The sequence below is a fragment of the Ostrea edulis genome, chromosome 2 (assembly GCF_947568905.1).
Source record: "Ostrea edulis chromosome 2, xbOstEdul1.1, whole genome shotgun sequence".
In the NCBI taxonomy this organism is placed as follows: Eukaryota; Metazoa; Mollusca; class Bivalvia; order Ostreida; family Ostreidae; genus Ostrea; species Ostrea edulis.
In genome coordinates this window covers 91,968,101-91,979,986 of record NC_079165.1, presented here as the reverse complement: position 1 = coordinate 91,979,986, position 11,886 = coordinate 91,968,101, and positions in this window count along the sequence as shown.

The following is an 11,886-nucleotide window of genomic DNA, read 5'->3' as shown; positions in this document are numbered from 1 at the left end:
CATGGTTTTGTTGTATTTTTCAGTTTAAGAATCAATACTTACTTAAAAAACTAAAAGAAAACTTAAATACTTGACAGACAGAAAGATGAATAAGATACGTGTACAATCTACTCCGGATATAATGAAATTCAGGGGAACGATCTGAATTGTTCATTATATCCAAAGTTCAATATAACCAATGCTGAACTACACAAATATCTCTAGACTGATTCGATTAATCACTGATCGTTATCTTCACAATTTCAATTACACTTTCATACAAGAAACATTAGTGCAAAAATAATTTGTGGATCGTATGAATGATTCACTTGTACTACAGTCGCATATCATATAAAGGATTGTCTTACAGGGGGTCTTCTACTTGAACTGCCTTAAAAATTTGGGGGTTGGGGGTTGGTAGATATGGAAAGCCATAGGGGACCCCCAGGTCATGTTCTATGCTTTCCATAGAATTTCGCTGCTGTCATAGGCGATAAACCACCCGGTGACATGGACCGGTAAATGTCCTTTTAAGAATAAACAAGTGAAATCGAGAGAACGATGAAGGTAACCATTGAAGTTTGATTTATGACGTCACACCATCGGTTCCGGTTTATTTCATCAGCAGCACTGTAAACATGACAAGTCACGAACTGTTAAGTTTGGAGTCCTATAGATTTGAGCTCGTTCTTTCACAAGTATTATTTTTTCAGATGACTTGGTTGGGTCAGGATTTCAAAAGAAAACTCTTTTATCACATCTCCCCTTCGCATTAGTGTAATTAACAGCTTGACAGGAAGGCATCAACAATTTATTCGTAAAAATCTACCACATGCACGTTTTGGATGAACTTAGAATCTCATCAAAAGCGGAATAGACGGTGTGACGTCAAAATTATTTATTGTTGTGGTCTTGAATACAAAGGAGTTCCACATCATGGTAGCCTTTATAGATGGCGGGAATTTCGATTTGTATCGTTTTCAAATTTGTACTGAACCTTATCTAGGCAGAATATCAACAAAATAGAATGGCAAATTTGTATTATATAATCACTCCTATCAATTATGATGTAAATGTTTTTTGGGTTTGCCTTCCCAATTAATAGGCCTTCGGTTCTATAATTAAGAATTTGTCTTTTACACTATCATGTAAAGGCACAGAACACTTCCTAAAATGACCCTGATAACAACTGGTACATGTATGTAAAACCTCTGATATTTAGAGATCGGAGTAAATTTACATAGAAAACATATATGCTCAGTGTCGTCTGATACAAATATATTTTTCAAATGAATAAGATATACATTTGTATATGAAAAAACAAACAATTATCCATAACTAATCTTCTGAGTTTCTGGTATGGTGTTGACTTGTCAAACTCTTATCGATCCTCTCATTGTAGGTTTCTCTGCTATTTTGTAATAGTTAATGTAATCTGTATCCTACATCAGTCTTCGAACTATCTAGTTTAGCGCGAAAAATATGCCAAATAAACCTTTCACCTGAATCCTAAAATACTTTGAAGAGAAAATATCAAATAGTTTATGTCAACTTACCCAAAAAACACTAGCAAAACGAGAACGATTGATTTCATTTTTAACGCAGTCCATAATTTGAGCTTAAATCCCAGAAGAAACAAGAATCTGCTTTATATATATGTTACTGCCATACAAACCGATTTTCGGGATAACTTTGGCATATCATCATAATATTGGTTATCATTGTATCTCAAAATTTCGTGTCACCCTCAAGGTCTAGCAAGATCTCCTATAGTTTCTACACTATAAAATAATTAGATTACTAAGGCTACATGAGGAATATGTTTTGGTTTCAGCTGTCAAGGCTTGTAATAACATTGTCTTTGTAAGGTTCATTAATACAACTGTAAACGAACTTGGCATTAATTCCAATTTGGTAATCGTACTTATACTCCAACCGCCCTTTCAAAAGAAGAAATTCTTCAAAGCCATGCTTCAGTTTTAGGTACATTTCATATCCCAGTCAATGGGTCGGATGAATATGAGTTACCGTACCTACATGTATACTGGATTCCTAAACTTCGTAAACACCCTTACAAAGATACATTGCTGGATCCAGTAAATGTTCTACCAAGCCCCTATCTTTGTTCCTCATGAAAATATTAACAGCTGCGAAGAAGAAAATTCAAACGTACTGTGCGACTAGATATGTCAGAAGTGGTGTAAATCAAATGTGGATTCTAAAAAAACAACAACCCCTTTTATTAAACTTGAAATCGCAAACTTTGACTTTTCAACACTTTATACGAAAATTCCTCACAATAAATTAAAGACTATACTTTTTGACATCATAAACAGCTGCTTCTTCAAAAACAATTGACAACGCAAATATTCCCATCAAGTGATCAGTCGTCCAAAAAATTGTTAAACACCACTCTGATTCCATGCACAAGTACTCTGAAGTTAAAATAAAAAATAGTTCCTCATTCACAATATCTTTGTGGTCTTTGGTAATCAGGTCTTCCAACAGTTTGTTGGAATCTCCATGGGCACAAATTGTGCTCCTTTGTTAGCTGACCTGAAACTTCTAAAATATCTTGTTATGGTCTTCAATTTGACATTTAGATATATCGACGATGTATATGTATTATCCATAAACAATAATAATTTTCCTTCATATGTTGATTCGATATATCCTAATGAACTCGAAATAAAGGACACTACAAAGTCGTCCACTTCTGCTTCATAATTTGATATTTTATTGAAAGTAGACATTAACGGCAAACTAACAACTCAACAACTGATTCGATACGTAAGAGCTTGTTCTGCGTATGATCAGTTTTTTTAATCGAAGTAAGCTACTGACAAACAAGCTGATTGTGCAGGGGTTCCATCAGTCTCGTTTAAAGTCAGCATTTTGTAAATTCTATGCTCTTTATAACGATCTAGATTGCCAATACAACTTATCATTGGGTCAAATGCTGCCCTCTTTCCCAATACCTCACAACAGCTCGAGATCCTAACACACACTCCCAATGCCTCGCACAAGCCCATGCCCACACTAAACATTCCTAATACCTCAAAAGACCTCGCCAAACAATCTCAATACTTTACACCAGCCCGAGACCCCCCCTCCCCCCAACATTTCAAATACCAGCCATAACCATACCAAGCACTCCCAATATCTCACACCAGCCCACGCCTCCACCAAACACTCCTAATACTTCACAGCAACCCGAAACCTCACCAAACACTCCCGATACCTCACACCAGCCAACGACCCTATCAAACACTCGCAATACCTCACGCCAGCCCACACCCCATCAAACACTCCCAATACCTCATAACAGCTCACAACACCCCTAGTACCTCACACAAGCCAACGACCCTATCAAACACTACCAATACTTAACACCAGCCCATGATCCCTCCAAACGTCCCGAATATCTCCAGCCAGCCCACGACTTCACCAAACACTCACAGTATCTCACACAAATATATCACAATAGCTCATGACCCCACCAAACACTCTCAATACCTCACACCAAACCACGCCCCCCAAACACCCCAATACCTCACAACAGCCAACCACCCCATCAAACACTACCAATTACTCACACCATCCCATGACGCCATCAGACACCTCCAATATCTCTCAATAGCTCACAAACCCACTAAACACTCCGTATACCTCATTACAGCCCACCACCCCAACGAAAACATCGTATATCTCATTACAGCCCACCACCCCAGCAGATACTCCGTATTACAACCCACCACCCCAACAAACACTCCATATACCTCATTACAACCCACCACCCCAACAAACACTCCATATACCTCATTACAACCCGCCAGTCCAACAAATACTCCGTATTACAGACCACCACCCCAACAAACACTCCATATATCTCATTACAACCCACCACCCCAACAAACACTCCGTATTACAACCCACCACCCCAACAAACACTCCGTATTACAGACCACCACCCCAACAAACACTCCATATACCTCATTACAACCCGCCAGTCCAACAAACACTCCGTACTACAGACCACCACCCCAACAAACACTCCATATACCTCATTACAACCCGCCAGTCCAACAAACACTCCGTATTACAGACCACCACCCGAACAAACACTCCGTATATCTCATTACAACCCACCACCCCAACAAACACTCCGTATTACAACCCACCACCCCAACAAACACTCCGTATTACAACCCACTACCCCAACAAACACTCCGTATTACAACCCACCACCCCAACAGACACTCCGTATATCTCATTATAACCCACCACCCCAACAAACACTCCATATACCTCATTACAACCCACTACCCCAACAAACACTCTGTATATCTCATTACAACCCACTACCCCAACAAACACTCCATATATCTCATTACAACCCACTACCCCAACAAACACTCTGTATATCTCATTACAACCCACTACCCCAACAAACACTCTGTATATCTCATTACAACCCATCACCCCAACAAACACTCTGTATATCTCATTACAACCCATCACCCCAACAAACACTCCGTATGACAACCCACCACCCCGACAAACACTCCGTATGACAACCCACCACCCCGACAAACACTCTGTATATCTCATTACAACCCACCACCCCAACAAACACTCCGTATGACAACCCACCACCCCGACAAACACTCTGTATATCTCATTACAACCCACTACCCCAACAAACACTCCGTATGACAACCCACCACCCGGACAAACACTCCGTATTACAACCCACTACCCCAACAAACACTCCGTATTACAACCCACCACCCGGACAAACACTCGGTATATCTCATTACAACCCACCACCCCAACAAACACTCGGTATATCTCATTACAACCCACCACCCCAACAAACACTCGGTATATCTCATTACAACCCACCACCCCAACAAACACTCCGTATTACAACCCACTACCCCAACAAACACTCGATATATCTCATTACAACCCACCACCCCAACAAACACTCCCAAAACCTCACAATAGCCCACGACCTCACCAAACACTCCCAAAACCTCACAATAGCCCACGACCTCACCATGCACTCCCATAATCTCACACCAGCTCACGACCTCACCATGCACTCCAAATACATTACAACGGCTCGACATTCTAACCCTCCCCCCCCCCATATTTCGCACTAGCTTACAAACCCACCAAACATGCCCAATATCTTACAATAGCCCGATATTTTAACAAATTCTCCCGATCGAACTGTTTTACACATCAACACTATAGATATGTCAAGTTCGGCCCCGCCATGGAGTTGGTACCTCTGCCTTGGGGATCATGAAAACAATTTTGATAAAGGTCATCCTATTCTACATGACTATGCAACTAGCTTTTCTTACACACGTGCGCATGGTTATAAAGAAGAAGGTTTTTGAAAATTGGTAAAATTTTGGTAGATTTTGTCCCGCTCCTAAGAAGTCCTGAAATTTACAATTCATGTCCCCCTTGTCTCAAAGATGCTTCGTGCCAAATTTGTAAAAATTGGAATGGTGGTTATCAAGAAGTTAAAAATGTTTTCAATTGTTCATGGACGACGGAGTCCCACGACACACTTTGCTTCAGCGTTAAACACATTTAATATCCCAGTCAATTAAATTATCCGGGTTAGAATAGGTCCCCCAGTACCCCTTGCTTGTCGCATGAGGCGACTAAATGGGGCAGTCCTTCGGATGAGACCGCAAAAATCGAGGCCCCTTATCTCAGCAGGTGTGGCACGATAAAGATCCCTCCCTGCCCAAAGGCCGTCAGCGTCGAGCATAGGCCTATAAATTTTGTAGCCCTTCATCAACAATGGTGACGTCTCCATATGAGTGAAAGATTCTCGGGATGGACGTTAAACAATACACAACCAATCCAGTCAATGGGTGGAATGAATACGAGTTACCGTACTAATCGGTATACAGGAGTCCTTTAGAACTTCACAAAAACCAGTACAAATATACATTGCTGGGTCCAATACATATTCTAATTGCTCCAACTGCTGTGAAGGAGAAACTTCAAAGGTATTGTGTCATAATAAAAGCCAGAAGTGGTGAAAATCAAACGGTTCTAAAGAACTTTTATTAGATTTGAAATCACATTTTTTTCGGGTCGACGAAGTCGGGACCTGTGACTTTTCGAAGCTTTGCGCGGCCGTTCCTCGTGGTAAATTGGGGACTAGTCTTTTTTTTTTTTTTTTCTTTTTTTTTTTTTAATCATATGAGCGGTTGTTTCTTCAAAGGGGTGGAAAGGGGGGGGCATTCATGTCTAGTGATCAGTCATTTCGAGGGTTACTTTGTCAAACACCACTCGATGCCGGGGTTCTTCTTTCGCAGTGTCTTCGTGATATTTGGTGATCAGATTGCATGTTGGAGTTCCCATGGGTACAAATTGTGCTCCTTTGTTGGCTTACTTACAGGGAAAAATTCACTCAAAAGATGAGAGAAAGGGGTCTCTTGCTGTGGCCTTCACTCGACATTTGGATGTATCGACGATGTTTTGTATGTTGGCTGTGGTCGTTTTCATTCATATGTCGATTCGATATAGTCCAATGTACTCGGGATGAGAGACACCACAGCGTCTTCCACATATTCTTCATACTTAGATAATTTATTGAACATGGGTGTTAACGGCAAACTAATAACTCAACTTTATGAGAAACTGGAAGACTTCAGCTTCTCTATCGTCAACTTGCCATATTTATGTAGCAATAGTTCATTTACACCTGGATATGGTTTTCTTTTTGGTGTCACTCAATATGGAGCGCCAAATTAACATAAACTCAAATAATTGAAGATATCTTCAATTATTTGAAGATATCATCAATTCAATTATTGCTCTCTTTAATTGAATTAATGCGCTCATTAAATCAATTATTGCTCTCATCAAATGAATTAATGCGCGCTTCAATTCAATTATTGCTCTCATCAATTGAGTTAATGCGCGCATCCATTGAATTAACGAGAGCAATAATTGATTTAATGCGCGCATCAATTGAATTAATGAGAGCAATAATTGATTTAATGCGTGCATTAATTCAATTATTGCTCTCTTCAATTCAATTGATGCGCGCATTAATTCAATTAATGAGAGCAATAATAGATTTGATGCGCGCATTAATTCAATTATTGCTCTCTTCAATTCATTTGACGAGAGCATCAATTTAGTAGAAATATTGTTCGCAATAATTAATTTAGAGCTCGGTATAAAAAATTTGATGATCTCTTTAATTCAATTGAAGATATCTTTAAATCATTTACAATGCTTTTGTATAAGGAATTAATGCGCGCATCAATTCTTTTGAAGAGGGCAACAATTCAATTAAAGATACCATTAATTCAATTGTGGATATGTTGAATTGAAGATATCTTTAATTATATAGTTGCTCTCTCTAAAAGAATTATTGCTCTCTTCAAATGAATTAAGGATATCATTAATTCAATTGAAGAGAGCAATAATTGAATTAATGCACGCATTAAATCAATTATTGTTCTCATCAAATGAATTAATAAGCGCATCAATTCAATTATTGCTCTCATCAATTGATTTAATGCGCGCATTATATCAATTATTGCTCTCTTCAATGAATTGTAGCGCGCATCAATTCAATTGTTGATATCATTAATTCATTTGAAGAGATCATTAATTCAATTAAAGTGCGCATCAAATCAGCTGAAGAATTAATGCTCTCATCAATTCAATTAATGCGCGCAATAGTTCAGAATTGAAGATATCATTAATTATTTGAAGAGATCTTTAATTCAATTGTTGCACGCATCAAATGAATTGATGATATCTTCAAATAATTGAAGATTTCTTCAATTATTTGAGTTTATGTTAATTTGGCGCTCCATAACTCAATGGATTCAATACGCAAATGGTTGTTCTGTGTAAGTCCAGTTTTTAAATCGAGGCAGGGTACTGAAAAACAAGTTGATGTTACAGGAATTTTAATAGTCTTGTTTGAAGTCAGCATTAATTTCGTAATTTCACGATCTAATTTACCAATACAATCTCTTACTGGGTCAAATGTTGTCTGACGTATTTCATACCAATTGTTATGTTGTTCTTTACACACCGATTTTGACTACGGATTACTCCATTTGCCTGATCAAGATATAGTGCCCACAGTGGATGTGACAGGTCGACAGGGGATGTTTACTCATAGGTATCTGATACCACCTTTGGTATGTCCAGGGGTCCATGTTTGCCCCGCTCTTAATATTGTATTCTTTATAAGAGTTGTGAGATTGTTCACTGTCCGTTATCTTCACCTTTTCATCCATAAAACGTTTATATATTTAAAAGCCTGATTTCAAGTTCCAAGTGAAAAATCATCTGAAATATCAAACAACTCTTAAATTTTTCACTCAGATTCTATATTGAATAGTTTCATAGATTGAATTGAACAAAGTAGATGTGAATAATATGACAATGAACTTTACCCCATTACAGAAGACAGTGTTCGAGGATGTCTACACAGTTACCAGAAGAAATCTGTAATTTACAGAGGCAAATACTGAATTACACTATTTAAAACCCCTTTTTTTAATTGAGCAATTTAAAACATTCATGTAAAAATTCACATAACCTTCCTGCATGCTTGACAGGATTATATATAATACTTTACAATGGCTTTCCTTTGATATATCATCATTTGTTCAGAGGGTAATATTTCTTTCTTATATCTTTATACATAAAGCAGGCATATAAAAATGTAACGCATCACAGTACTTGTAGTTTTACAAAACTGACAAAAAACGACAAAGAGCTCGTGTCTGATATATGACAGTGAAACTGATGATGTCGGGTGGGAAACAAAATGAGAAAGTGTCTACAGTTGAGCTACCATAGTATTACTGCGCGGATCCAGAATTTTTTCCAGGGATGCCCCCCCCCCTCCCCCTCTCGATCCGGTCGCATGTTATGCTTCACTGACTGAAATGTCAAAGGGCAAACAAAATAATCTTACTGTCAAACTGGTACTACGAACAGGGACGTATATATACTAAGTATATAGGCGCCGGCAGAGAGGATCTCTAATTTTACATGAGCTAAAATTTCTTTTTTTCTGTTTTTTTTTTTTTTTGTTGGGGGGGGGGGGGGATTAAAATTTATTTATATTTATTCCTTTTATGTTTTTGTTTTATTTTTCAGGCATTATCCTGTTATTCGCTCCGCGGAGCGAATAATATTTGACGTTACGCCAAAACCGTCAATGGAGGAAAAATAGCAACTGAAACAAAAAGCAAACCTTGAGTACCATCCATTTTGAGAAGAAGGTCAAGTGTTAAAAATAGGTGAATGTGCAACTAAATAGAGAGAATATACCTTCGTAATAAACATGAAAATCTGAAGTTTTATTTTATTTGTAACGTTTGTATTCGTAGTGTATTTTAAAGATAACATTTATTCAGAAATCTATGAATGATATTTTGAAAGATCATCCTTATATATATATACTTCTGTTATTCGCACCGGTGCGAATAACAGGAGTATATACAGACGAAGTTTCCAATTTCAAGCTAAAACACTCTAAAAAGGGAAGAATTCCCGGTGAATTTCATTGAATATGACATTTAATGAATGAATATAGTGCTAAAATTATTCGCACCGGTGCGAATAACAGGAGTATATATATACAGACGAAGTTTCCATTTCAAGCTAAAACGCTCTAAAAAGGGAAGAAATTCCCGGGAAAGGGGTTTCTTTGGGGGAGACGATATAAAAAATGGGGCTTTGAATTTTTGGGGGTGAATTTCAATGAATATGACATTTAATGAATGAATAGTGCTAAAATTATTCGCACCGGTGCGAATAACAGGAGTATATATATACAGACGAAGTTTCCATTTCAGGCTAAAACGCTCTAAAAAGGGAAGAATTCCCGGGTAAAGGGTTTCTTTAGGGGAGACTATATAAAAAATGGGGCTTAGAATTTTTGGGGGTGAATTTCAATGAATATGACATTTAATGAATGAATAGTGCGAAAAGTATTCGCACCGGTGCGAATAACAGGAGTATATACAGACGAAGTTTCCAATTTCAAGCTAAAACGCTCTAAAAAGGGAAGAATTCCCGGTGAATTTCATTGAATATGACATTTAATGAATGAATATAGTGCTAAAATTATTCGCACCGGTGCGAATAACAGGAGTATATATATACAGACGAAGTTTCCATTTCAGGCTAAAACGCTCTAAAAAGGGAAGAATTCCCGGGTAAAGGGTTTCTTTAGGGGAGACTATATAAAAAATGGGGCTTAGAATTTTTGGGGGTGAATTTCAATGAATATGACATTTAATGAATGAATAGTGCGAAAATTATTCGCACCGGTGCGAATAACAGGAGTATATACAGACGAAGTTTCCAATTTCAAGCTAAAACGCTCTTAAAAGGGAAGAATTCCCGGTGAATTTCATTGAATATGACATTTAATGAATGAATATAGTGCTAAAATTATTCGCACCGGTGCGAATAACAGGAGTATATATATACAGACGAAGTTTCCATTTCAGGCTAAAACGCTCTAAAAAGGGAAGAATTCCCGGGTAAAGGGTTTCTTTAGGGGAGACTATATAAAAAATGGGGCTTAGAATTTTTGGGGGTGAATTTCAATGAATATGACATTTAATGAATGAATAGTGCGAAAATTATTCGCACCGGTGCGAATAACAGGAGTATATACAGACGAAGTTTCCAATTTCAAGCTAAAACGCTCTTAAAAGGGAAGAATTCCCGGTGAATTTCATTGAATATGACATTTAATGAATGAATATAGTGCTAAAATTATTCGCACCGGTGCGAATAACAGGAGTATATACAGACGAGGTTTCCAATTTTAAGCTAAAACGCTCTAAAAAGGAAAGAAATTCCCGGGATAGGGGTTTCTTTGGGGGAGACGGTATAAAAAATGGGGCTTGGAATTTTTGGGGGGTTAATATCAATGAATATGACATTTAATGAATGAATATAGTGCCATGATTATTCGCACTGGTGCGACTAATAGTAGTATATATACAGACGAGGTTTCATTTCCCAAGTAAACTAATGACACAGTACATTTACTTACAACATACATTTTTATTATGAAAGTGAAAAGGAAACAGTAGCATACAATCTGCAATTATTGGTAAAAAATACACTCACAATGAAAGATTTTACGATTTTTAAAAACATTTATTTACATAATAAATGTTTTAAAACAAAATCCTGAAAAGTGAAAATAATTTAAACATTTACTCGGCCATCTCTACTTATTTTGCAAAGGTTTTAAATTAAATATTAAAAAATTAATGACTTTATTTCTTAAACTGTTTGATCCACCGTTCTTGAAAGTAAGATTTCCAATATACAGGACTTGAACTTTGCATGGTTTTTCCCTTTCTCACGCAATCTGAAAACGCCTGTACCTCACTTGAATAGAAAGCAATTGTTGAATGCAAACAATGAGAAAAATTGAACACTACTCATGCAATTGTTTGTAAAGGAAGGTTATTGTTAGTCGAAACTTAGAAACGGAATAAATGTGTATTTCAATACAGTAATACAAGAAAAAGGATATTATTGAACTAAGAAAGTTTTTTTTAACCCGTATTAACAAAACAAAGACGAAATTTAATGCAAGCGACAAGTACATAAGCATTCAAAATGAATGATTTTAAAAAAATGAAACAAATTATTAGACGATTTATTCCGTAACATTACTAAAGATTAATTTGGATAGCTATCATTAATTTTGTATTCTGAATTTTTTGTAAGTAACGGAATAAACGCTATACTCAAACTTTTCAAATATTATAAAAATTGAAATACATTATGATAAGGTTTATTCCGTAATATTATTTTAGATATTTAGCAGTTTAGTTGGCCTGTTAGCATTAATTTTCTTTC